At 39.7% G+C, this 24,564-nt stretch overlaps 1 protein-coding gene across 8 annotated transcripts in view; it reads right to left on the bottom strand.

Annotated features, from left to right (window-relative positions):
* FHIP1A (FHF complex subunit HOOK interacting protein 1A) overlaps positions 1-24,564 on the bottom strand; it is a 241,748-nt gene that overhangs the window by 153,775 nt on the left and 63,409 nt on the right. For 4 of the 8 annotated variants that reach the window (XM_087866512.1, XM_087866513.1, XM_045798830.2 and 1 more), the window contains exon 2: positions 22,109-22,235. The gene's annotated coding sequence lies outside the window, so the exon portion shown is untranslated. Of the gene's footprint in view, positions 1-7,537; positions 7,653-21,027; positions 21,108-22,108; positions 22,236-24,564 lie in introns of all 8 variants that reach the window. The other 4 variants (XM_087866508.1, XM_045798829.2, XM_045798833.2 and 1 more) reach the window with 4 other exon arrangements.

The raw sequence follows: 24,564 nt of genomic DNA, 5'->3' as shown, positions 1-24,564 counted from the left end.
GAGAAAGGGTTGGCGGAGCATTTTTAAAGCTCTTTCAGAGAAAAACATGCAGCCAAGGATCCTTTATCCAGCAAGGCTGTCATTCAGAATTGATGGAGAAATAAAGACATTTCAGAATCGACAGTCACTAGCCAATTTCGTAACCACGAAACCAGCCCTACAGGAGGTATTACGGGGGGTTCTATAAAAGTAAAAAGGCCCCAAGAGTGATACAAAACAGAAAGTCACAGCCAATACAAACAAAGACTTTACTGACAACATGGCAGAATTAAAAGCATATCTCTCAGTACTCAGCCTGAACATTAATGGTTTAAATTCTGGTTTCAAACGCCACAGGGTTGCAGATTGGATAAAAAGAAATGACCCATCCATTTGCTGTCTACAAGAGACTCATTTCGAACCCAAAGATGCATTCAGACTGAGAGTAAGGGGATGGAGTACCATCTTTCACGCAAATGGACCTCAAAAGAAAGCTGGGGTAGCAATTCTCATATCAGATAAACTGGATTTTAAACTACAGACTATAGTTAGAGATGCAGAAGGGCACTATATTATTCTTAAAGGAAGTATTCAACAAGTGGATATGACAATTATAAATATATATGCCCCCAACAGGGGAGCAGCAAGATACACAAGCCAACTCTTAACCAGAATAAAGAGACATATAGATAAAAATACATTAATAGTAGGGGACCTCAACACTCCACTCTCAGAAATAGACAGAACACCCTGGCAAAAACTAAGCAAAGAATCAAAGGCTTTGAATGCCATACTCGACGAGTTGGACCTCTTAGATATATATAGAACACTACACCCCAGAACCAAAGAATACTCATTCTATTCTAATGCCCATGGAACATTTTCAAGAATAGACCATGTTCTGGGACACAAAACAGGTCTCAGCCGATACCAAAAGATTGAAATTATCCCCTGCATATTCTCAGACCACAACGCTCTGAAATTGGAACTCAACCACAAGGAAAAATTTGGAAGAAACTCAAACACTTGGAGACTAAGAACCATCCTGCTCAGGAATGACTCGATAAACCAGGAAATCAAAAATCAAATTAAACAATTTATGGAGACCAATGAGAATGAAAATACAACAGTCCAAAACCTATGGGATACTGCAAAGGCAGTCCTAAGGGGGAAATACATAGCCATCCAAGCCTCACTCAAAAGAACAGAAAAATCTAAAATGCAGTTTTTATATTCTCACCTCAAGAAGCTGGAACAGCAACAGAGGGACAGGCCTAATCCACGCACAAGGAAGCAGTTGACCAAAATTAAAGCTGAAATCAATCAAGCAGAAACCAGAAGTACAGTAGAGCAGATCAACAGGACTAGAAGCTGGTTCTTGGAGAGAATCAATAAAATTGACAGACCACTGGCAAGACTTATCCAAAAGAAAAGAGAAAGGATCCAGATTATTAAAATTATGAATGAAAAAGGAGAGGTCACAACGAACACCATTGAAATTGGAAGGATTATTAGAAATTTTTATCAACAGCTATATGCCAATAAACTAAGCAATCTGGAAGAGATGGAATCCTTCCTGGAAACCTATAAACTACCAAGATTGAAAAAGGAAGAAATTGATTTCTTAAACAGGCCAATTAATTATGAAGAAATTGAGTCAGTGATAAACAACCTTCCAAATAACAAAACTCCAGGCCCGGACGGTTTTCCTGGGGAATTCTACCAAACATTCAAAGAAGAAATAATACCTATTCTCCTAAAGCTATTTCAAAAAATAGAAACAGAGGAAAGCTACCAAACTCATTCTATGAGGCCAATATTACCTTGATCCCCAAACCAGGCAAAGACCCCCTCAAAAAGGAGAATTACAGACCGATTTCCCTAATGAATATGGACGCCAAAATCCTCAACAAGATACTTGCTAATAGAATCCAACAGTTCATTAAAAGGATTATCCACCACGATCAAGTGGGATTCATACCTGGGATGCAAGCGTGGTTCAATATTCGCAAATCAATCAGCGTGATACATCATATCAACAAGAAAAGACTCAAGAACCATATGATCCTCTCAATCGATGCCGAAAAAGCATTTGACAAAATACAGCATCCTTTCCTGATTAAAACCCTTCAGAGTGTAGGAATAGAAGGTACATTTCTCAATCTCATAAAAGCCATCTATGAAAAGCCTACTGCAAATATTATTCTCAATGGGGAAAAGCTGGAAGCCCTTCCCTTAAGATCAGGAACACGACAAGGATGCCCACTCTCGCCACTATTATTCAACATAGTACTAGAAGTCCTTGCAACAGCAATCAGACAACAAAAAGGGATCAAAGGTATTCAAATCGGCAAAGAAGAAGTCAAAATGTCTCTCTTCGCAGACGACATGATACTCTATATGGAAAACCCAAAAGAAGCCACTCCCAAACTATTAGAAGTTATAGAGCAATTCAGTAACGTGGCGGGATACAAAATCAATGCTCAGAAATCAGTTGCATTTCTGTACACGAATAACGAGAACGAAGAAAGAGAAATCAGGGAATCCATCCCATTTACAATAGCACCAAAAACCATACGTTACCTTGGAATTAACTTAACCAGAGACGTAAAGGACCTTTATTCTAGAAACTATAAATCACTCTTAAAAGACATTGAGGAAGACATAAAAAGATGGAAAGATATTCCATGCTCATGGATCGGAAGAATTAACATAGTTAAAATGTCCATGCTACCCAGAGCAATCTACACTTTCAATGCTATCCCGATCAAAATACCGAGAACGTTTTTCAAAGAACTGGAACAAATAGTCCTTAAATTTGTATGGAACCAGAAAAGACCCCGAATCTCCAAGGAACTGTTGAAAAGGAAAAACAAAGCTGGGGGCATCACAATGCCGGATTTCGAGCTGTACTACAAAGCTGTGATCACAAAGACAGCATGGTACTGGCACAAAAACAGACACATAGACCAATGGAACAGAATAGAGAACCCAGAAATGGACCCTCAGCTCTTTGGGCAACTAATATTTGATAAAGCAGGAAAAAACATCCGGTGGGAAAAAGACAGTCTCTTCAATAAATGGTGCTGGGAAAATTGGACAGCTACATGCAAAAGAATGAAACTTGACCACTATCTCACACCATACACAAAAATAAACTCCAAATGGATGAAAGACCTCGATGTGAGACAGGAATCCATCAAAATTCTAGAGGAGAACATAGGCAGCAACCTCTACGACATCAGCCAAAGCAACCTTTTTCATGACACATCCCCAAAGGCAAGAGAAACAAAAGATAAAATGAATTTATGAGACTTCATCAAGATTAAAAGTTTCTGCACATCCAAGGAAACAGTCAGAAAAACTAAGAGGCAGCCCACGGAATGGGAGAATATATTTGCAAATGACACTACAGATAAAGGACTGGTATCCAATATCTACAAAGAACTTCTCAAACTCAATACACGAGAAACAAATAAACATATCAAAAAATGGGCAGAAGATATGAACAGACACTTTTCCAATGAAGACATACAAATGGCTAACAGACACATGAAAAAATGTTCAAAATCATTAGCCATCAAGGAAATTCAAATCAAAACCACACTGAGATACCACCTTACGCCAGTTAGAATGGCAAAAATAGATAAGGCAAGAAACAACAATTGTTGGAGAGGATGTGGAGAAAGGGGATCCCTCCTACATTGTTGGTGGGAATGCAAGTTGGTACAGCCACTCTGGAAAACCGTGTGGAGGTCCCTTAAAAAGTTAAAAATTGAGCTACCCTATGATCCAGCCATTGCACTACTGGGTGTTTACCCCAAAGAGACAGACGTAGTGAAGAGAAGGGCCATATGCACCCCAATGTTCATAGCAGCAATGTCCACAATAGCTAAATCGTGGAAGGAGCCGAGATGCCCTGCAACAGATGACTGGATTAAGAAGTTGTGGTCCATATATACAATGGAATATTACTCAGCAATCAGAAAGAATGAGTTCTCAACATTTGCTACAACATGGACGGCACTGGAGGAGATAATGCTTAGTGAAATAAGTCAAGCAGAGAAAGACAACTATCATATGATTTCTCTCATCTATGGAACATAAGAACTAGAATGATCAGTAGGGGAAGAAAGGGATAAAGAAAGGGGGGGTAATCAGAAGGGGGAATGAAACATGAGAGACTATGGACTATGAGAAACAAACTGAGGGCTACAGAGGGGAGGGGGGTGGGGGAATGGGATAGACCGGTGATGGGTAGTAAGGAGGGCACATATTGCATGGTGCACTGGGTGTTATACACAACTAATGAATCATCGAGCCTTACATCGAAAACCGGGGATGTACTGTATGGTGACTAACATAATATAATAAAAAATCATTATTAATAAAATAAATAAATAAATAAATAAATAACACATGAGTCAAAGAAGAAATATCAAGAGAAATTTTTAAAATACTTTAAAGTAAATAAAAATAAAATCCAACTTATCAAAATCTGTGAGATGCAACAAAAGCAGTACTTCGAGAAAAATTTATAGCATCAAATACGTATATTAGGGAAAAAAAGAAAGATCTAAAACCAGTAATATACACCTCTACCTTAAAAAAAAAACAGAAAAAGAAAAGCAAATTAAATTTTTTTAAAGATTTGTTATTTATTTGAGGGAGCGAGAGACAGCATGAGCAAAGGGGAGGAGCAGAGGGAGAGGGAGAAGCAGGCTCCCCGCTGAGCAGGATGCCATGTTGGGCTCCATCCCAGGATCCTGAGGTCATGACCCAAGCAGAAGTCAGATCCTTAATTGACCGAGCTGCCCAGGTACCCCAAGAAAAGTAAATTATTATCACCCAGATACCCCAAGAAAAGCAAATTACATCCAAGTAGGCAGAAGGAAAAAATAATAAAAATTAGAGCACAAATCTATGAAATTGAAAACAGAAAATCAACAGAGAAAATTAATGAAATCAAAAGCTGGTTCCTTACTAACATCTCAAAAACAGTGGAACTCTTAGCCAGATTAAGAAAAAAAGAAAGAGGACACAGATTATTAATATTAGAAATGAAAGAGGGACCATCACTGCTGATCCCATGAACATTAATAATAATAAAGGAATACTGTGAACTAGGCCCACAGATTTGATAACCTAGATGAAATGGACCAAGATCTTGAAAGACACAATCTAACCAAACTCATACAAAGAGAAATAGATCGTCTGAATAGGTCTCTATCCATTAAAGAAATTGAATCAATAATCTTCCAAAACAGATACACCAGGCCCAGACGGGTTCACCAGGTTCACCAAACATTTAAGGGAGAAGGTATATCAATTCTCTATAATCTCTTATAGAGAAGATAAAAGTAGAGAATTCTTCCTTAACCCATTCTATGAAGCCAGCATTACCGTAGTAGTAAAAACCAGACAAAGACATCACAAGAAAGGAAAACTGCAGACCAACATCTCTAACCGACATAGATACAAAAATGCTCAAGAAAATATTAGCAAGTCCAATTCAACAATCTATAAAATAGCATGTGGGACAGAAGGATGAGCAACAGGCCCGGGCTCAAAAGGCCTGGGTCTGAGATTCAGTCTGTCACATGCCATTTAATGTCACTGGGAGATCACTGAATCTTACTTTATCATCATTGACACCTGCCTATCGCCGGTATGGTATTAAATCGAATGGCGAAAAAAATGTGCAAAACCACGTCAAATGATACTGTTACTTCAAACCAGAAAGCACTCATTTAAAGAACGGCCAAAACGACAACCCGAGCGCCAAGAGTCAACAAGAGGAGTTCCCAGGATCAGAGCCATAGGTCCGATCTTGGCCCGGCTTCAAATTCACGCTGGTGTTCAGGGCAACAGACTGCAGCTCCAAGCCTCCGGAGGCACCTCAAGCATGCACAGGCCCCTGCACACCCTCAACAAACGCCCAGGAAAATGACTTAAGGATTTGGGTCCTACAGACAGTGGCAGGCACCACATGTCCCAGCACCAGCTAAGTACTTGACAACACTGCCATCCTACGCCTCTGAAGAGCTGCATTTATTTTCCACTAAGTGTGCTGGCAGCCTGCTTTACCGGAACCTATTACATAGCCACCAACGTATTCGAAACAGGGAGAAAACAGACACACACAAAAGAAATTCATTACCCACGGGATATGTCACAGTTAATGGTAATTAATCAAACTTTTTTCCCTTCGTGTAGAAAACCAGCCACATAAATAACCATATCGGGGATCAATGGAGCATCTGTTTCATCCTCCAAAAAAAAAAAAAAAAAAACAACTGGCAGAATGCTGCTCAGATTTCCTGGGATGCCTAAAGAAAACCATTTTCAGAGAAGGAGATATGTTTTCATTTGGGAAAAAAAATCTATAACTCTTCCCTAAATTTGTTTTCTACCATAATTACATCCTTTTATATATGTGTACAACACATATTAACACAGTGTGTACTTGGTTGTAAACATATATTTAAAAAATTGAAGCTAGTGCCAAAAAATGCAAAGATAAAGCTCAGGAATTTCCTTTGGTGTTTTAGGAAAGCAAATCTCATGTGTGAATGTTTCTGTGCATCTAAACAAAATAACTATACTTATAAAAAATGTCTATAATCTTCTGAACTCACATCTCCTGAACAAAATGAAGGAAAAATTGCCCCTTCCATAAATGGCCAATATATTCTGTCAATGCCCTAAATCTGGATGTTTCTACTGCCTATATTATTGCTACTATAACCCAAATTTAAATTCCACATATTCTGCTATCCCCTCCGAAACTAAACTCCCTATGCATCTTCATTCCTATGCTCTTCAGAAAATCAATATTTGCACAGTGATACTTACTTAGCCAAGTGCCATTTTAACCAACATCCGTCCCAGATACCCAGGGGGCAGCAGGAGGACTTTTCAGTACCTCGGCAACTTTGGCCAGCTAAAGATACCTCAAACATAAAAGCTATATACTACTATGTCTATGGGGAGTTCCTTACTTGAAAAATATACACTTTAACACTGCCAACTGTTTAAGTTTCTCTGATTTAAGGTATTTCAAAGAAGAACGCTTAGACTTTTCTTTCTGGAAATGTCTGAACACATGCCTCTGAATTCCCTAAAAATATATCTGACTAGATTAGGTCATAACTCCAAGACTACAATAAACACTACTAATAATAGCGAAGGTTTCAATAGCACTTCCAATGTGGTCTGCACTGTTTTAAGTGCCTTACACATAAACTAATAAAGGCATTCCTCCGAAATATCGTGGGTCCGGTTCCAAACCACTGCATTAAAGTTAATGTCACAATAAAGCGAGTCAAATGAACTTTTTGGTTTCCCGGTGCATATAAAAGTTATGTTTACGCTATACTGTAGTCTGTTAAGTGTGCAACAGCATTACGTCCAAAAGAATCAATGTACCCATCTTAATTTAAAAATACTTCCTTGATAAAAAATGCTAACCATCATCTGAGCTTCCAGTGAGTCATAATTGCTGATCCCAGATCATCATAACAAATATAATAATGAAGAAGCTTGACATGAGAATTACCAAAATGGGGCACAGAGACGTGAAGTAAGCAGATGCCACTGGAAAAGTTGGTGCGGACAGACTAGCTTGATGGCAGGGTTGCCGCAAACCTTCAATTTGTAAATAACACAGTTATCTGTGAAGAGCAATAAAACGAAGCACAGTTAAACAAGATATGTCTGAATGGTCCTTACAACAAGCTGAGGGGTAGGCATACTATTATTTTCCCTGTCTTACAGCTGAGGAAACTGAGGCAGAGAGAGGTGAAGTAGCTTGCCCCAGGTGACAAGGACCAGAGGCAGGATTCGAACCCAGGCAGGCAGGCTCCAAAATCCGTATGCTTCGGTTTAGATTACACAGTATTTCTCAGGAGAGATTAGCAGATTAAATTTTTTTAATGGACGGATTTTATTTGAAGAGAATAGCTGATCTTGATCTAGTCCGGGGGAAAAAAAGATTTTTTGAATAACAAATAGTAAATTAGGAGGTTCCGCCTCATTACTTCCCTGATCGTTGCCTTCTTTTACTGAGTTGCTAGTACATTAAAATGGTCCTCTTGGGGCCCAGAAAACAAAAAGGGGCCACAAAGTCCGCTAGGCTGCAAATGAGCGATCTCTACGTGCTCCCCTCCTCTCTCTGCACAAACGTTACAGTTTCCCCATGTCCTTCTGGACATCTTCTGTGTGGGCAATCCCAAGTCATTAAAACAGTCTCTAATAATGTCCTAATAGTATCCGCAACGTCTCTAAGGGAAGATTCTCCCAGACAACCGCGGAAGACCTATAAACAGGAGCAGGGTCTGCTCTGTGACTTCCAATCATCAGAATGAAAGGTTTCCAGAAGAAAATGGGAGGGGGGATGAGAATCCGGGTGGAGAATGGGGGGGAAATGCAGAGAGAGGTTCTAATCAGCGTGCATCAGGGCTTTGTGGCCATTTTATAACTATGTTTATTTTATGAAGTCATATATCAGAACCCAGTCAGCAATAACGTGGTCAAGGAAAATGAGGTTGTTAAAGAAAATGAGAAGCATGAGAGACTATGGACTCTGGGAAACAAACTGAGGGCTTCAGAGGGGAGGGGGGTGGGGAAATGGGATAGACTGGTGATGGGTAGTAAGGAGGGCACGTATTGCATGGTGCACTAGGTGTTATACGCAACTAATGAATCATCGAACTTCGCATCAGAAACCAGGGATGTACTGTATGGTGACTAACATAATATAATAAAAAAACATTTAAAAAAAAAAGAAGAAGAAAAGAAAATGAGAGATACAGAATAATCTGAACCATCCGCTAGAAGGGTTCAGTTGAGCAGGCTGGACTTGTACTGGGCAGGATTGGCTTCATGTGGGAAAGAGAGAAGCTCAGACCAGTAGGTAAACCACAGGATCCACGGTTTCAGCCCAGAGAAGGCAGCAACGCCACATGGATTGAACAGGTCCCAGGGCTCCAAGTCTTCGGGAACAAGCAGGCCAAAGAAAAGGGAGCCTGGGACACACATAGTTAAGATCTTGTCAAGTTACAGCTTTTGTCTTTCACTTTCTCTTGCCTCTCACTCACCAATGAAGATTTCTAAGCTTCTCAACTTCTACCCCAAAATACAGAAAGGCATCTCCAGACCTTCTGCGCACACTTGTTCTCTTCATCCACACTTCTAAATGAGAGCCAGGAAAGATACAGTAATCACTTCTATTTATTGCTTAATAACCATCTAAACGTGTTTTAACAAGTTCCTACATTGGCCTTTTAGCATTTTACTTTGAGTTGAAGATTCCAAGGTTCTCTCTTTTAAGGAAGATGCCAATGTGTAGAAAAATACTGGAGACAAAGAGAGGTAAATAATGAAATACCCCTAGACAGAGTCAACCTTATTTCATTCTTAAGGATACCCAGGGACTAGAGCCAAGGCCAAACATCATGGCCACGCCTATCCACACGGAACCTCCTCTACCCTGGAAATGTAGTTGTGGTAATATATCTTTACACCCGGACTCCTCCAAGTCCTGAAACAACTATTCCCTAAGTGTGTGTTTGTGTTGGCTGGTCCTTCCTCCCTAGAAAACGGGAACCCCAAGGGAAATGGAGCTTGCTGCATTCATTCCACAGAGGTGGTCCCTGAATTCATGCATGTACCAAACATTACTATAGCCCAGGATTTCTAAACCTCAAAACTACTGACATTGCTAAAGTGAAAATATTCTGACACTTGTCAAACCAGTAAGGAAGATTTTACTCAGGACTATTACAATAGGTGTCAAGACTATAGAAAGAGAGGAGAGAAATCAGGGTCAACTCCAAATACAGAAAAGACTACCGGCAATTTCTGTCAACCAACAAGCAGAGTGAGGGAGTCGGCAGACGGAAAATGACTAAGACAAGTCAGCAAGGATGGAGGATTCTTACTAAACTGATCTAACAGGATTCTTGCTGAATGCAAGCCAGGGTGATCAGATATGAAGAACAAGGGAATTTTCACTAAACTGGCTCAGCAGAATTCTTGCCAAAAGTGAGTTAGGCAGGCCAAAAACAGGATGGGAGCCAAGGGTGAGACCCAGTCAACAAGAAGGCTCAGAGGAGCTTAACTAAAGTTTGGGCAAGGACAGTGTCTTTGTCCACATTTTGGATCAGTCGATTCTTCGTCTTGAGGGGCCATTCCATGCATTGTAGGATGTTTAGCAATATCTCTGGCCTCTACCCACTAACTGCCAATAGCATCTGCACCCCCCCCACGGTTGTGGCCACCAAAAATGTCTTGAGACATTGCCAAATGTTCCCTGGTGGCAAAACTGCCTCTGATTGAAAACTACTACTTTAGACCAAGGGTTGAAAATTTACAGTAAATATAAATAAATAAATCTTTAGGCTTTGCAGGATACATACACAGTTGATCCTTGAACAACACAGATTTGAACTACATGGGTCAACTTATATGTGCTTTTTTCCCCAATAAATACAGCACTATAACTGTATTTTCCTTGATTTTCTTAATAACATTTTCTTTTGTCTAACTTTAAGAACACAGTATATAATATATAGAACATACAAAATGTGTGCTAATCATCTGTTTATGTGATCAGTAAGGCTTCTGGTCAACTATTAGTAGTAAAGGTTTTAGAGAGTCAAAAGTTACCCACGGATTTTCTACTAAGCAGGGAGGTCTGTCCCCCTAACTCCATATGTTGTTCATGGTTCGACTGTATGCTCTCTATACTTATTCCTGGTTTTGGTTTCGGTTTTTTAGAGAGAAAGAGTGTGCATGAGTTGGGGGGAGCAGAGGGAGAGTCAGAGAGAGAATCTTAAGCAGGATCCATGCCCAGCATGGAGACCCACGTGAGGCTGGATCTTACAACCCTGAGATTATGACCTGAGCTGAAATCAAGAGTCAGATGCTTAACCAACTGAGCCACCCAGGAGCCCCCTGTCTTTTTTTTTTTTTTTCAACCATTTAAAAATCCATAAACTATTCTCAGCAGGTAGATTATTTAAAAACAAAAACAAAAAATAAAAAAACCACGCAGCAGGCCAGATTTGGTCCATGGGCCATGGCTTGCCAAACTCTACTTGCCAAACTACCGTCTTTTCAAAAACATATAGACAGTATACAGATAGTATAATACTTATAGGGTCTTCATAACACTCTATCAATATCATATTCTCAATTGATGGAAAACAGAATTGGGGCAAAATCTTGCAGCAGTCCACAGAATGTTTTTATATTAGAAAAGTATGCTCATTCTCAACAGCCTGTAGAAAACTACCCAAAAAACATTCCCACAAGTCTGCCCTTTCCTGGCCAAACATAATCTAACCCTCACGTTCCCATCCCTAGGTCCCCAAATCCCCAACTATATAGTGTTGATTTAGAAGTTCGTTTTTGTTGCTTTTTAACTGACACTACTTTGGTTTATATTTAACATGTTTTTCATACACCCTCTCCTCTAACATTCTGGAAGGCACCTTTAAATTAATCTGTTCCTGGCTACAGAGGTCACTGGGACACCTTGTCTTACTTAAGGATCACTTACATGAACCCATATGCTCCATAATCTTCATTTTTTGCCTCTAGAAACAAATATATACTCATATATTAATAGAATTGCCCTGGAAATGATGACAAGTTCAAAAGGACCCTAGGACTACACACGGGTTATACTCTAATCCTGCTACTGAATGTGAGAATTTAAGTTTTGGGGTGTTTTTGTTTCTAACAGCTACAACAAAAGCCACTGGGGAAAATAAAAAGACCCAGCAACTCCTGTTATTTCCATTTACTCACTTGTATTATGTGAGGTCTAAATTATTAGGAAGAGTAGAGAAAGGATCTCTAAACAAATTTAGGAAAGTATGGCTAACATGTAAAATTACAAAGTCTATAAGATACTTCTGCCACTGTTTACTCTTCTTTGATTAAAACATCAAAATATAACTTCACCTTTGATGCTGAGACCCCAAATAGTAAAGCAGCAGCTGATCATCAAAATAGAAGGCATGTTCTTTATATTCAACTGAATTCCTTTTTAAGTCATAAAAGCAATATATAGTCACTGCAAAGAAAGTATAGAAAATGAAGATAATAAAAATCACTTGAAGCACAAGAGATAAACTACTTTTAAAGCTTTAATACCTGGACACCTGAATAGCTCAGTTGGTTAAGTGTCTGCTTTTGACTCAGGTCAGGATCTCAGGGTCTTGGGATGGAGCCCCACGTCAGGCTCCCAGCTCAGTGGGGAGCCTGCTTCTGCCTCTCCCTGCCACTCATGCTCTCCCTCTTGCTATCTCTCTCTCTCTCTCTCAAAGAAATAAATAAAATCTTTAAAAAAAAAAAGGTTTTAATATCTTCCTAGTCTTTATCCTATACTTTCTAATAATTCCATAAATTCTACAAAATCAGAAGCGTAAGTGTATATGTACACATTTGGCAAAAGAACTGGCAACACATATCAACAAATAAAGGATCCACATCTTTAATCTCTTCTGTTCATTCTTCTATAAATCTACCAGGAATCTAAACAGAATTATTACAAATGTCCTAAGTCTCTCATCAAAGAATATTTCTAATAGTGAAAAATTAGAACAAGTTGTGTTTAATAATAGAGAAGGATTAAATATATATGGCACATCCTTATAGTGGAATAAATGACAACTGTTAAAATTGGAATTTTTTAAAAGAATTTAAAGACTTGGGATCTAATCTTGATTTCTGCTCTTTCCCTTTAAAATTATATCCTAAGAATTTTCTCACATCATTATCAAAATTATCCAATTTATATAATTTAGATTTTAGATTTATAGAAAAGTAAAGAGAAGGAGATTAAAGATAGAAATTCCTTACTTCTTAATATCTCTTGCCAAATCTTTTGCTTAAATGTTCTTCTCCCATGTTCAGAAGATTGGGACATATCTCAATGAGACTTTAAGAAGGTATATACTCTCAAATCAATAAGTACAAATACCCACGAAAAAAAATATATTAGTTTAGATTTGTTTTACATACCTGTAATTAAGCCTCACAAAATATTCCAAAAGACTGCTGATTCTCTCCTTCCTTATTTTTTTAAAGATCTTATTTATTTATTTGAGAGAGAGAGACAGAGTGCACACACGCAGGAGAGGGGCAGAGGGGAATGGATAGAGGAGGAGGGAGAGGGACAAGCAGGCACTGCACTGAGTGAGGAGCCCCACGCAGGGCTCAGTCTCACAACCCTGAGATATGACCTGAGCTGAAATCAAGAGTCCAATGCTTAACTCACTGAGCCACAAGGCACCCCTTCCCACCTTTCCTATTAACAGAATCCCAATTTTATAGTAAGCAGCCAACATCTAAGGCAAAAACTGCATCTCCTAGCTTCCCTTGCAGCCAGAGGTGATACCGTGATACCATCTGACCAATGAGATAAGGGTAAATCCGTGGAAGGCCTTTCAGGAAAGCCCCTCACCAAGGGGTGGGAACAAAAGGCAGACTGCTGCAAGCTCCCTCTTGCATTTTGACCTTTCTCTTCTTTCCTAGAATGAGGACCTAGAGATGGCTAGACTTCTGATACCAGATGGGAACATAGAGGCAAGGATCACACCCAAGAGAGTGAAACAGAAAGACAGACAGACCTGGGTCCCTCATAATCAAGAAACCACTCTACTGAGCCTGGATAGCCTAGGGCTAGACTTATTTTATGTGGAAGAAAAATAATTCCCTAATTTGTCTGAGGCATTGATTCTGGTACTTACTTATGGGTGAACCCAACCCTAACTGATATATCAACTTCTAGAGTTATTTTTAAAAGGTAAGATGCAGATGGAATTGGCAGAAATCAATTAGCTCATTTAAATACTTGTTTACTCTTTCATATAATCAATATCTACTGAAGAACTATACTGGGCAGTGGAAACACAGAAATAAATAATATATCTTACCATCTAAAAGAAGCAACTGAACAGACAATTAAAGCACAGTTTGATGAGGCACATGGTAGGGAAAGAATGGAATGCTATGGGAGCAGATAATAAAAAGCATTTAACCCAAATTATTGAAAGATAATGGCATCAGAGGTGGCTTTCCAGGTGATCTGAAATTTAAGTTGAGACCTGAAAATGGAAATGGTAGTGTTAACCAGGCAAATGAGGCAGTGAGGGAAGAGTATTCCAGGTGAAGGGAAGGGCATATGCAAAGGCCCAGAAGAAGAAGAGGGAACATGACATACTGTAGGGAGTGCAAACAGTCTACTATGCTAGAGCACAGAACTGGAGTGGGAACGGAGAGAGCCCTCTGCCTAGGAACTGCCCAAATTACCGACGCCAACCCTTTCTGTGCCACACGAGCCTCTGAGTTTTTTATTGTTCGTGTATTGCTATAAAGAGAAATTAAGGACCGAGAGAGGCAAAAACAGAGATATCATTTGTCTTTTATTCTCTAACTTTCAATATGTCAGATACCACCCAGATACTACCCGCACCTTTCCAGCTTTCTGCCCTACAGTGAGATTCATCAAATGTCTGGAACATCCTTTCCTCAGGACTGGTGGGGCTTACTCAACAGTGAAGTGGAGTAGAAGACGATTCACCCAACACTAGCTGACTGACCATGGAGAGGTTAGGCTGGTGAGTGCAGAGAGTGTCATAACCAGATGACTACAAGGAAGAATAATACTCGGGCAATAATATAAAGAAAAGGATGGAAAGAGGACACGGGTTATAATATATGAGAGCAGGGGTGAGAGATGATGGAGGCCAGGACCAGAATACTTACAACAGAAAACAGAGAAGTGGATGTGTGCTTCTGAGAGAGATTTTGTAAGCGGGCTCCAGAGGACTGAGCAGACACGCAGGGGGAAAGAGGGGGAAGCAAAGGGTCATCCTAGATGGCTGGGCTACTGAGAGGAAGGCAGCAGAGCACAAGGATGAAGACCACATGCTCTGGGATTCCATCTCCACCAATTAACAGTTCTGTGACCTTGGGGAAGCTACTTAAGCCCCCGTGCTTGGGTTCCCACATTCCTTAATGGGAATAACAATAGAATCTACCTCAAAGGATTTTGTGAGAGTTACAGAAAGTCCTTAGAACAATGCCTGGCATGTAGGAAATGCTAGATAACTGTTAGCTACATTAAGGCTGATGGTGATGCCATTCACCAAGACAGGGACCATGAGAGGAGGCACAGATTTCAAGGGCGTAGAAAGAGGAGCTCCATTTTGGATATTTTAACCTGATCTGCCCGTGGGATGTCGAGCAGGCAGCTGACTGTACGGGACTAAAGCCAAGAGGGGAGTTCTGAGAGCCAGGTTCTACTCTGGAAAGGGTGGTATAAAGGGGACATTTGAGCAAGGCCTGGTGGGCACGCAGAAGTGGGCCCTGAGGAGAGAGCATATGAGTGAGATGTGGAGGAAAGGAAAGAATTCACAGTCCCTAGGGAACACCGATACTCAAGGAACAAAGGAAAAAAGACTGAGAAGGACCAGCCACTGAGACAAGAGGGAGACTCACAAAAAATAATTCTAACAAGGTTGTACCGTAAAAATGGAAGAAACAAAAATATGAATGGCACTGGAGGGAAACAGAAATTTTTCCTCTACCCTTCTAGGTCCTTTTGGCTGGTCTAATAATTAAATTGATGCAAGACCGATTAACAGGAGAAAAACAAATTTCATTACATACATTCAGAAGCCCCATAAAATATGTGACCTACAGTCAGTTGGCCAATTGAGGCTTATATACCATCCTGAGCTAAGGAGAAGGGGCTGGAAGTCTTAGACTCTGAAGGGGAGAAAGACAATTTATAGAAAGATGGGAAGAGCTCATGTTTGGTAAACAAATGTTTTCCATGCCATGCAGAGACAGTAGGACACAGAAAGGAACTTGATCTCCAGGCCTCCCCCCCAGCTTACCACACCTAGACCATACTCTTGTAGTTATCTCCCGTGATAGTTCTCTTCCTAGACCAAGCCCTCTATATAAATTCTCTTAGGCAGCCAAGGGGGAGGTAAAAGCTCTTCCTGAGTCTTTTGGGCCTTGACTGAATTCAGCTCAAAGTAATCCACATGCCAAAGTGGCACATTTTAGGGAGGCTTGATCTGAACTCCTTCAAAAGTCAGATGACGGGAATGTATCACACACAGGGAATAAACTCAGAGATTAGAAATAAGGGGTAGGGACAAAAAGATCTCAATAAAATGCAGTAATCCCTGATGGCCAGTGTTTAAAGTTTATTTATTATTTTTATAAATTACCTAGAAGAACCACATAATAAAATCTCCATGTTTACAGGAGTGAGAAAGCTCTTTCAGTGAGCAAACTGCCTTACCAATGAGGATAAGCCTCGAAAAATCTCATAGCGTAATCTAAGTAGGCAAGAAAGAGTAAGATTTTTCAAGGAAAGAAGTCAGAACGTATTTTTCAATGAAAAATAATCCAAACTGCATTTCACAAGTAAAGTTCTGGCGAGGGCGCCAGGGTGGCTCAGTGGGTTAAGCATCTGCCTTTGGCTCAGGTCATAATCTCAGCGTCCTGGGATTGAGTCTCATGTCATCAGGCTCCCTGATCAGCAAGGAATCTGCTTCTCCCTTTCCCTCTGCCCCTTCCCCCGTTCATGCTACCGTGCTCACTCGCTCTCTCAAACAAATATATAAAATCTTAAAAAAAAAAAAAAAAAAAGTTCTGGCCCCCAAGCTTTCAATTACTGAACACCCCCCCAAAAAAGCCATTTTAAATCATATCACTTTAGGAAGTGAAGGAAACTCATAGACATCCACTGGTTCAGATCGCAGATACGAGAACTTGCTAAAAAGCAGATCATGGGGTCATCCAAGACCTACTGAATCAGCACCTCAGGGTATGAGGTTAGAAAAATTTTACTGCTTTCTGAAATTTTTAAAATAAGCTCACCAGATAATTCATGTGCACACTAATATTTGAGAACCCTTGATTTACCCGATCAGGGGACCAAGGGCTTAAGACTGTGAATGGCTTGGACAACAGCACATAGCTAATGAGAGCGTCTAGAGCAATTCTCAAACTTTAATATGCATCAGAATCATCAGGAGGTTTTGTTAAATATAAATATCTGAGTTCTCAGATATTTACCTTCAGAGTTTCTGATTCAACCCAAGAATTTACATGTCTAACAAGTGTCCAGGTGAGGCAGCTGCTGCTCACCTGGGGACCACGCTTTGACAACCTCCGGTCTGCAACAGAGTCATTAGAGACTTTTCTCCGTGTACATCAATTCAATGCAGCCCTGAACCCTTAAAGACCGAGAAAAACCAATGTGTTTCAGGAATGATGTTGAAATGAAATAGAAAACATGACCAAACATATATTACATACATTTATTCTAAGCCATTCTGGTAAATTGCAAGACACATACAGAGAAGATCCAAACTAAGCTAGAATGAAATTACAAGGGTCATGGAACATGTGAAGAAACAAAAATAGTTGAATAAATAAAAAGACCAAATCCACAAAAGAAAGTAAAGATAGATCATGATTTTAAAATCTATAAATTATGAAAAGGTACATGCAGAATGAAGACATTTCAGAATGATAACATCAGATAGCTGGTCTGATTATCTGTCAGAAGTCATCTTAGGTATCTTTCTGTTTTAGTTACTCAGGAAATCTAGCCCCAAACCAATCCTGAAGATTTTTTTTTTATTCAAAACCACTTTTGAAAATGGTTTCCCACTGGTCCCACACAAAGCCATGGGAGCCACAGAGAAACATTCTTCACTCACCGCCCCAATCCTGCATGACTCAGACATCCGGTATTACCTCAGAAAGACAGCATTCTAGCGCTGCTCTAACTGCTACTCTTTTCTCATGCAGACAAGCCTTAACCCTGAAATACTATATTCAAATACGTAATTCTCTCAACAGCTCAGGATATCTGTAATTGCCTCGATCTGCCTGCTATTTGTCTCGCCGTTCTGAGAACACATCCAAAATCTGTACCAGATGAATTCCACTGACAGCATCTCCTCAGGCCCATCAGACACAATTTCTATCACATCGTCTCCAACTCCTTTCAAACCCATTTTCCATTTGTGGTACTTGCTGTGCTACCTTTAGTATCTGCAATCGTTTCCTCCGAAGAAAGTAATACACCTCAGGGTTCGATCCTTTTGTTATCCGTGTGATGCCTACACCCACCTAAGCTGTTTCCCCTTGCCCAGGCTCTCCTCCCAGTCACATATACTTGATTTTACATCTTTCCCACTCGGTGCCCAATACCCTCCTCACCTCCCAAAAATAACCTCACTTCTAAGGGTACAATATCTGGTTTTTGACCTTTTCAAAACCAGTGTAAATATCATTCTGTCAACACACATACTGCTTTTTACAGCCAAGAGGCAAAAATAGGTTCCGAATAACTTCTGCTACACAGACAGGTGAATGGTTTGAGCTGGCTAAAGGTTTTCCCCCAGGATTCATTACTGGTTAGTCGTTACCATGAAAAGTTTGTTTCTGTTTGTGTTTAGTTGAAACTAAAGCTCCCTAAAACATTAGAGGACCCTTCATTGGCCAGAGTTAACTCTAACAGGTCACAGACACACCACACACCCCCATACCTAAACACCAAAACTCAGAGTTTACCATAATGAAAGCCCAAATATAAGAAGTCACTGCCCACCAATTAACAAACATAAAATTTACACACAGGCTCTATGCCAACCTACATTTATTAAGTCTTGGGATAAAGTGGGCTTCAAATCTATGCAATACGCTTTTGTTTCTGAAATACCTTCCCAATTACAAACAGAGGACTTTCTGGAAATTCCTATGTAGATACAACACAGCCATTTATGATCTTCTGCTTTTCTTTTCCTTTACCTAAACTGTCTTTAAAAGTATAAACTTCGCTGGGGCGCATCTGCCTTCGGCTCAGGCCATGATCTCAGGGTCCTGGGATCAAGCCCCGTGTTGGGCTCCCTGCTCAGTGGGGAGTCTGCTTCTGCATCTCCCCCCCCCACTCATGCTCACCTGCTCTCTCTCTCTCTCTAAAATAAATAAAATCTTTAAAATAAAAAAGTATAAAGTTGGCTTCAACAAGGAGTGTTGGGAAAACCAGATACTCACACACAAAGGAACGAAGTTGGACCCTTACTTTACACCATTTACAAAAATTAACTCAAAATGGATCAAAGACCTAAAATAACAGCTAAAACTATAAATCTCTTAGGAGAAAACACAGGGGGAAAGATTCATGACATTGATTTGCACAGGCAACAAAAGTGAAAATAGACATATTGAACTATGTCAAATTTTAAAACTTCGGTGCATCAAAGGACAGAGTGAAAGGGCAGCCCACAAAAAGGGAGAAAATATGTGCGAGCCATGTATATGATAAAGGGCTAACATCAGAATATGCTAAAAAAAAAAAAAAAACTACAAATTAACAACAAAAAGACATATGACCCGATTAAAAAATGTACAAAGGACTTGACTAAATATTTCTTCTAAAAAGGTACACATATGGCCAACAAGCACATGAAAAATCTTTAACATCGCTAATAATTAGGGAAATGAAAATCAAAACCGCAAGATACCACCTCATTCATACCCGTCAGGATGGCTGCTATCAAAAAAAAAACAAAACAAAACAAAACAACAACAACAAAAACCCAGTGTTGGTGAAGATGAGGAGAGACAGGGCTTCAAAAAGTCAGACATGGAAGTACCATTTGACCCAGCAATTCCACTTCTAGATATACACAGCCAAAATAACGGAAAGCGGGAACGCAAACGTATTTATACACCATATTTATTATGATGTACAGGCAGCATTATTTGCCACAGCCAAAAAGTTGAAGCAACTCGAAAGTCCATCAACAAAATGAGATAAAGAAAATGTGTTGGAATAGTATTCAGCCTTAAAAAGTGAGGAAAATGCTGACACACGCTACAACATGGACAAATGTAATTCTAAGTGCAACAAGCCAGTAACAAAAAGACAGATACTGCAGGAGTCCACATACATGAGGGATCTAGAACAGTTAAATCCACAGAGACAGAAAGTAGAATGATGGTTGCCAGGAGCTGAGGGAAGGGGGAAATGGGGAGTTGTTGTTCAGTACAGTTTCAGTTTTGCAAGATGAAAACATTCTGGAGACTGGTTGCACAACACTGTGAATATACTTGATAATACTGAACTATATACTTAAAAATGGTTAAAACGGTAAATTTTACCTTGTGCAATTTAACACCATTTTTAAGTATAAACTTAATAGAATACTTCATACTAATAAATATTTTAAGAAGCATCTCAAGTTAATAGCCTTTACTTAAAAATCTATAGTCACATTTTAGTTTACATAAAGTATATTATCTCTCAATATTAACATGCACAGAATGTTATAGTTGTACATATCTATTAAAGCAAAGGTATAATCTGCACACTTGAAAATACCTAAAAAATAACACTTTATACACAAGGCTTGTATTCCCAAAAATTAATAAATTTACACAAACCATTACTAAAGAATGTGCATGGTAATGAAAATAACTTTGTTATCAAAGGCTACTATTTCATTTCACATTAATACTCCCTTTCATTTGAGGGGTTCAAAGAGCTTCACAAAATCGCAGTATTCTTTCTGTTTGAACCATAAATTACACAGCAAAACTTTCCTCACAGTATTTACTGAAAAATGCTGGGCTGGGGCCCCTGGGTGGTTCAATCAGTTGAGCATCCAACTCTTGATTTTGGCTCAGGTCACGTTCTTGGGGTCATGAGATCAAGACCTACAACAAGCCCCCAGGGGGGGGTCGGGCTCTGTGCCCAGTGGGGAGTGTGCTTGAGATTCTCTCTCTCCATCTCCCCCTCCTCCCCGCCCCCCCCCCCCGCTCCCTCCACATGTGCACACGCTCTCTCTGTAAAATAAAAAATCTATACATCTTTAAAAAGGCGGGGGGGACACTGGGCTGGATGCTGAGTGAGTGTAGCACAGACTCCAGGGGCCTCCAATGCTTATCCACTCCTCTTGACCACCCACGTTTGAGTAAGAAACCTGAGGTACAACTTACTAGCAAATCTGAAGAGCAGATGTTTCATAAAAGTTAGTGTTTGGCATCTAGATGTGAAAAACAGATTTATCCGTTTGCATCTAAGGAAAAAAATATATCCATTTTGAATTTAGACATAAAGTACAGTTTTAATTCAATTACATTCTCAACTTGATCTAATAATAAGCTACTTGAGAACATATCCCTGTGCTGTTTTATTTAATGCAAAAATCAAGGAAATAACGATGCAACACCTTTACATACAAAAATACAAAGATGGGACAGAAATATGACCTTACTGCACTGGGGGGTTCAAACGCTCTCATAAAATGCAGATTCCCAAACCCTTCCCACTCCCATTCTGATTCTGACTTGCTAGATAGGGACCTAATAATTTGAATTTTTAATGTGTATTTTTAACAAGCACTCTAATAACACTTGGAGTAACAATGCAAAACACACCACCAGTAAGATGCAAATTACACTGGCTCAGGGGTATACCTTATAAGGAAGTTTAGATCTCATCTTGTTTAACCTCATCAGCACAGGAGCCCTTTCTACAATGCTGACAGATTGATTGATTGATTTTAATAAGAAAGAATACCAACATTTACATAGTCAAATAAATAGCACATGCTTCTCTGTAAGCTTACAAACCCTATCGCTTATTTTAACAACACTACCATTGTTTGAAACCTAGAGTCACCTCTTCTTAGAATTAACTTTCAATACAGTCTGTAAGCCTTCAAACACACAAATTACAGAAAGGAAATGGTTTTCACTATATTATCGCACCTTCTGGTTGTTGATCAAAATGAGAGCCCCCCAGATTCATCACCCTAGCACTAAAGGAGTTTAGACAACTTCCCAAATACACCCCGACAGGGTTGAGATTTGCCACCACAGAGAATACCACCAGAGGATCAAGACGCCATTGCAAAAAGTAAATAAATAAATTCTGATGTTTTGGGTAGAGGACAGCCTCTCAAAAAAACTGTTTTGAACAATATAATATGGACGTGGACGTGTGAGCTCAAGCAGGCTTTTTTAAAGCATGTTGTTGACCATTACTAAACTCGTATCAATAGTAATAAGACATTACCTACGATTGCTGTCTTCAGTAGCCTACTGCTGAGCTGTATTTGTTCTCTTCACTGTATCCAAGGGACAGAAAAGATTTCTCCAACACTCGGCACTGCTGGAAACTCCCAGAAGACGACTTCCAAGATCTATAGAAAGGAACAAAAAAATGTCCTGCAACCATTAATAAACTACAAAACCCAGTCTAAGACTCTCTAGTTTGCCTCCTTCACTACCATTTGTGGTGTACCGAGTGGGTTCTCCTCAGACTGCACTTACCTTTCTCATAAAGGAAATTATAAGCAAAAAGTCCTCTCAATGCTTTAATAAAACTACCTTTTGCACCAGAGATGTCTAAAGAATTCTTTCTTGGCTGTTGGCTATGAACCCCACCATTTCATTTTTTTTAAAGATTGATTCATTTATTTTAGAGAGAGAGAGCGAGGGGAGGGGCAAAGGGACAAGGAGAGGGAGAATCCCAAGCAAATTCCCCCTGCTGAGCTTGGAGTCGACGTGGGGCCTGATCCTAAGATCCCAAGATCACGACCTGCGTGGAAACCAAGAGTCGGACACTCAGCCGACTGAGCCACCCAGGTGCCCCCACGACCACTTCAAACCACACCAATGGGGATTAAGGAGGGCACTTGTCCTGATGAGCAGCCAGTGTTATATGGACATGTTGAATCACTACATTGTATACCTGAAACTAATATAACACTGTATGATAGCTATAATGGAATTAAAATGAAAAAAAAATATATACACACACACACACACACACACATACATACACACTTAAATTTAAAGCATGGAAACCATTTAAATGCCCAATAACTGGGAAAGTGTTAAGTAAATTTGACATAACATAATTTACTTAGACATGATTTTGTCAGCCATCAAAAACTTTTATGAGTTTATAATAAAATGGAAAATGCCATTTATCATATAAAAAAAAGCAGAGTACAACGCTGTAATTACATATGATCACAACTACTTATGCAAAAGCAAGAAATAAGATGAAATTTGTTTCAATATAGTTCTAGGTATTAGAAAAACTATTTCCCCAACTTAGATGGGTTAAGGTGAGTGATTCAAGTCAGAGTCTAGTATAACAAATACATCTTTTCAAAATCTCTGTGTAACAAGGATGAGCCACTCATTAATGCAATAATTTTTCTGCAACAGACCAATATATTAAAAGATGGCTTCCTAGAAGTCACTGTCAGAGATTGTGGGTGGGGGAGTGAGTGTGTGTGTGTGTGTGTGTGTGTGTGTGTGTGTTTGACCTACAGATGCCTCAAAGGCTTAGAATGTAATACCCTTTCTTGTAACAAATGTTTCATGAAAGGGAAAAAAAATGGGGGGGGGGGTCAAGGTAGGGCGACCTCAATGTGACCTAAACCTTTAAAACGGCACAGTGATGGTAGAGACCAGGCACAAGAAGAATGAATAACAGACATGAAGAATAAAAGGCAACATTTTACATGCAAATAAACAAATTCTTCATATCCCTAAAAAGAAGACAGCAGGTCCAAAATGGAGTCACTTGTGCTAAATCCTATGTCAGCAAACCAAGACTCAATACCTAACCTAACTGGATTTCAACCACCCACCATCCCCCCAGGAATGTAACCTTTAACCAGTCAACATGGAATTAGCTGAACAGCACTAGCGAGATAATCCATCTAATAGACCCCTTCCATCTCCCTTAGAAAGACAACCTTGCTTGAAACAATGCATTTTTTGCTAATAATTTCCTTTTTCTGCCCCCTTTCTGCCTTTAAAAATCTTTCTTCTTCTATAGCTCTGTGAAGCTCCTTTCTGTTGCTAGATGGGATCCTGCCCAATTCATAAATCAGTTGAAATAAGGCCAATTTGATCTTCAAATTTATTCAGTTGAATTTTTGTTGTTTAAAAATACCAAAATTTCGGGGTGCATGGGTGGCTCAGTGCTTGAGCATCCAACTCTTAATTGGGGCTGGGGTCATGATTTCAGGGTCGTGAGATCAGCGCCACGTCAGGCTCCAAACTGGGCATGAAGCCTGTTTAAGATTTTCTCTCACTCCCTCTCCCTCTGCCCCTCCCCCTGCACCCCCCACCCCTGGCTGGGGAGCACAATCTCTCTTTCTCAAAAAAAAAAAAAAATCCTTCAGTACCTTCAAATCTGCCTTCTTCAATCTAATCAATTAATCATTTATTAAGCATCTGGGACATCACAGTTAAATTCATTATCAAATCTCGGGCATTTAATCACAAGAGGTTTTACAAGGAACAGAATGCTACTTTTTCCATAATCCCATGTGAACAGTTTTATCATCATGTACTGGAGAGATACAGGCTCTTCTACTGCCTCTTAAGAATTACACATTGCTTCCAGATGCTTTTCAGGTGATTTCGAGCCTTTCTTCATTCTGTGACTGCTGAATTATGAAAGGGCATCTCTAATTCATGAGAAATACTTCTCCCATCTTAGTGTCC

Source organism: Ursus americanus, chromosome 13, assembly GCF_024610735.1.
Source record: "Ursus americanus isolate L20-20 chromosome 13, mUrsAme1.1.p, whole genome shotgun sequence".
Classification (NCBI taxonomy): domain Eukaryota; kingdom Metazoa; phylum Chordata; class Mammalia; order Carnivora; family Ursidae; genus Ursus; species Ursus americanus.
This window is presented reverse-complemented; position numbering and strand designations above follow the sequence as displayed.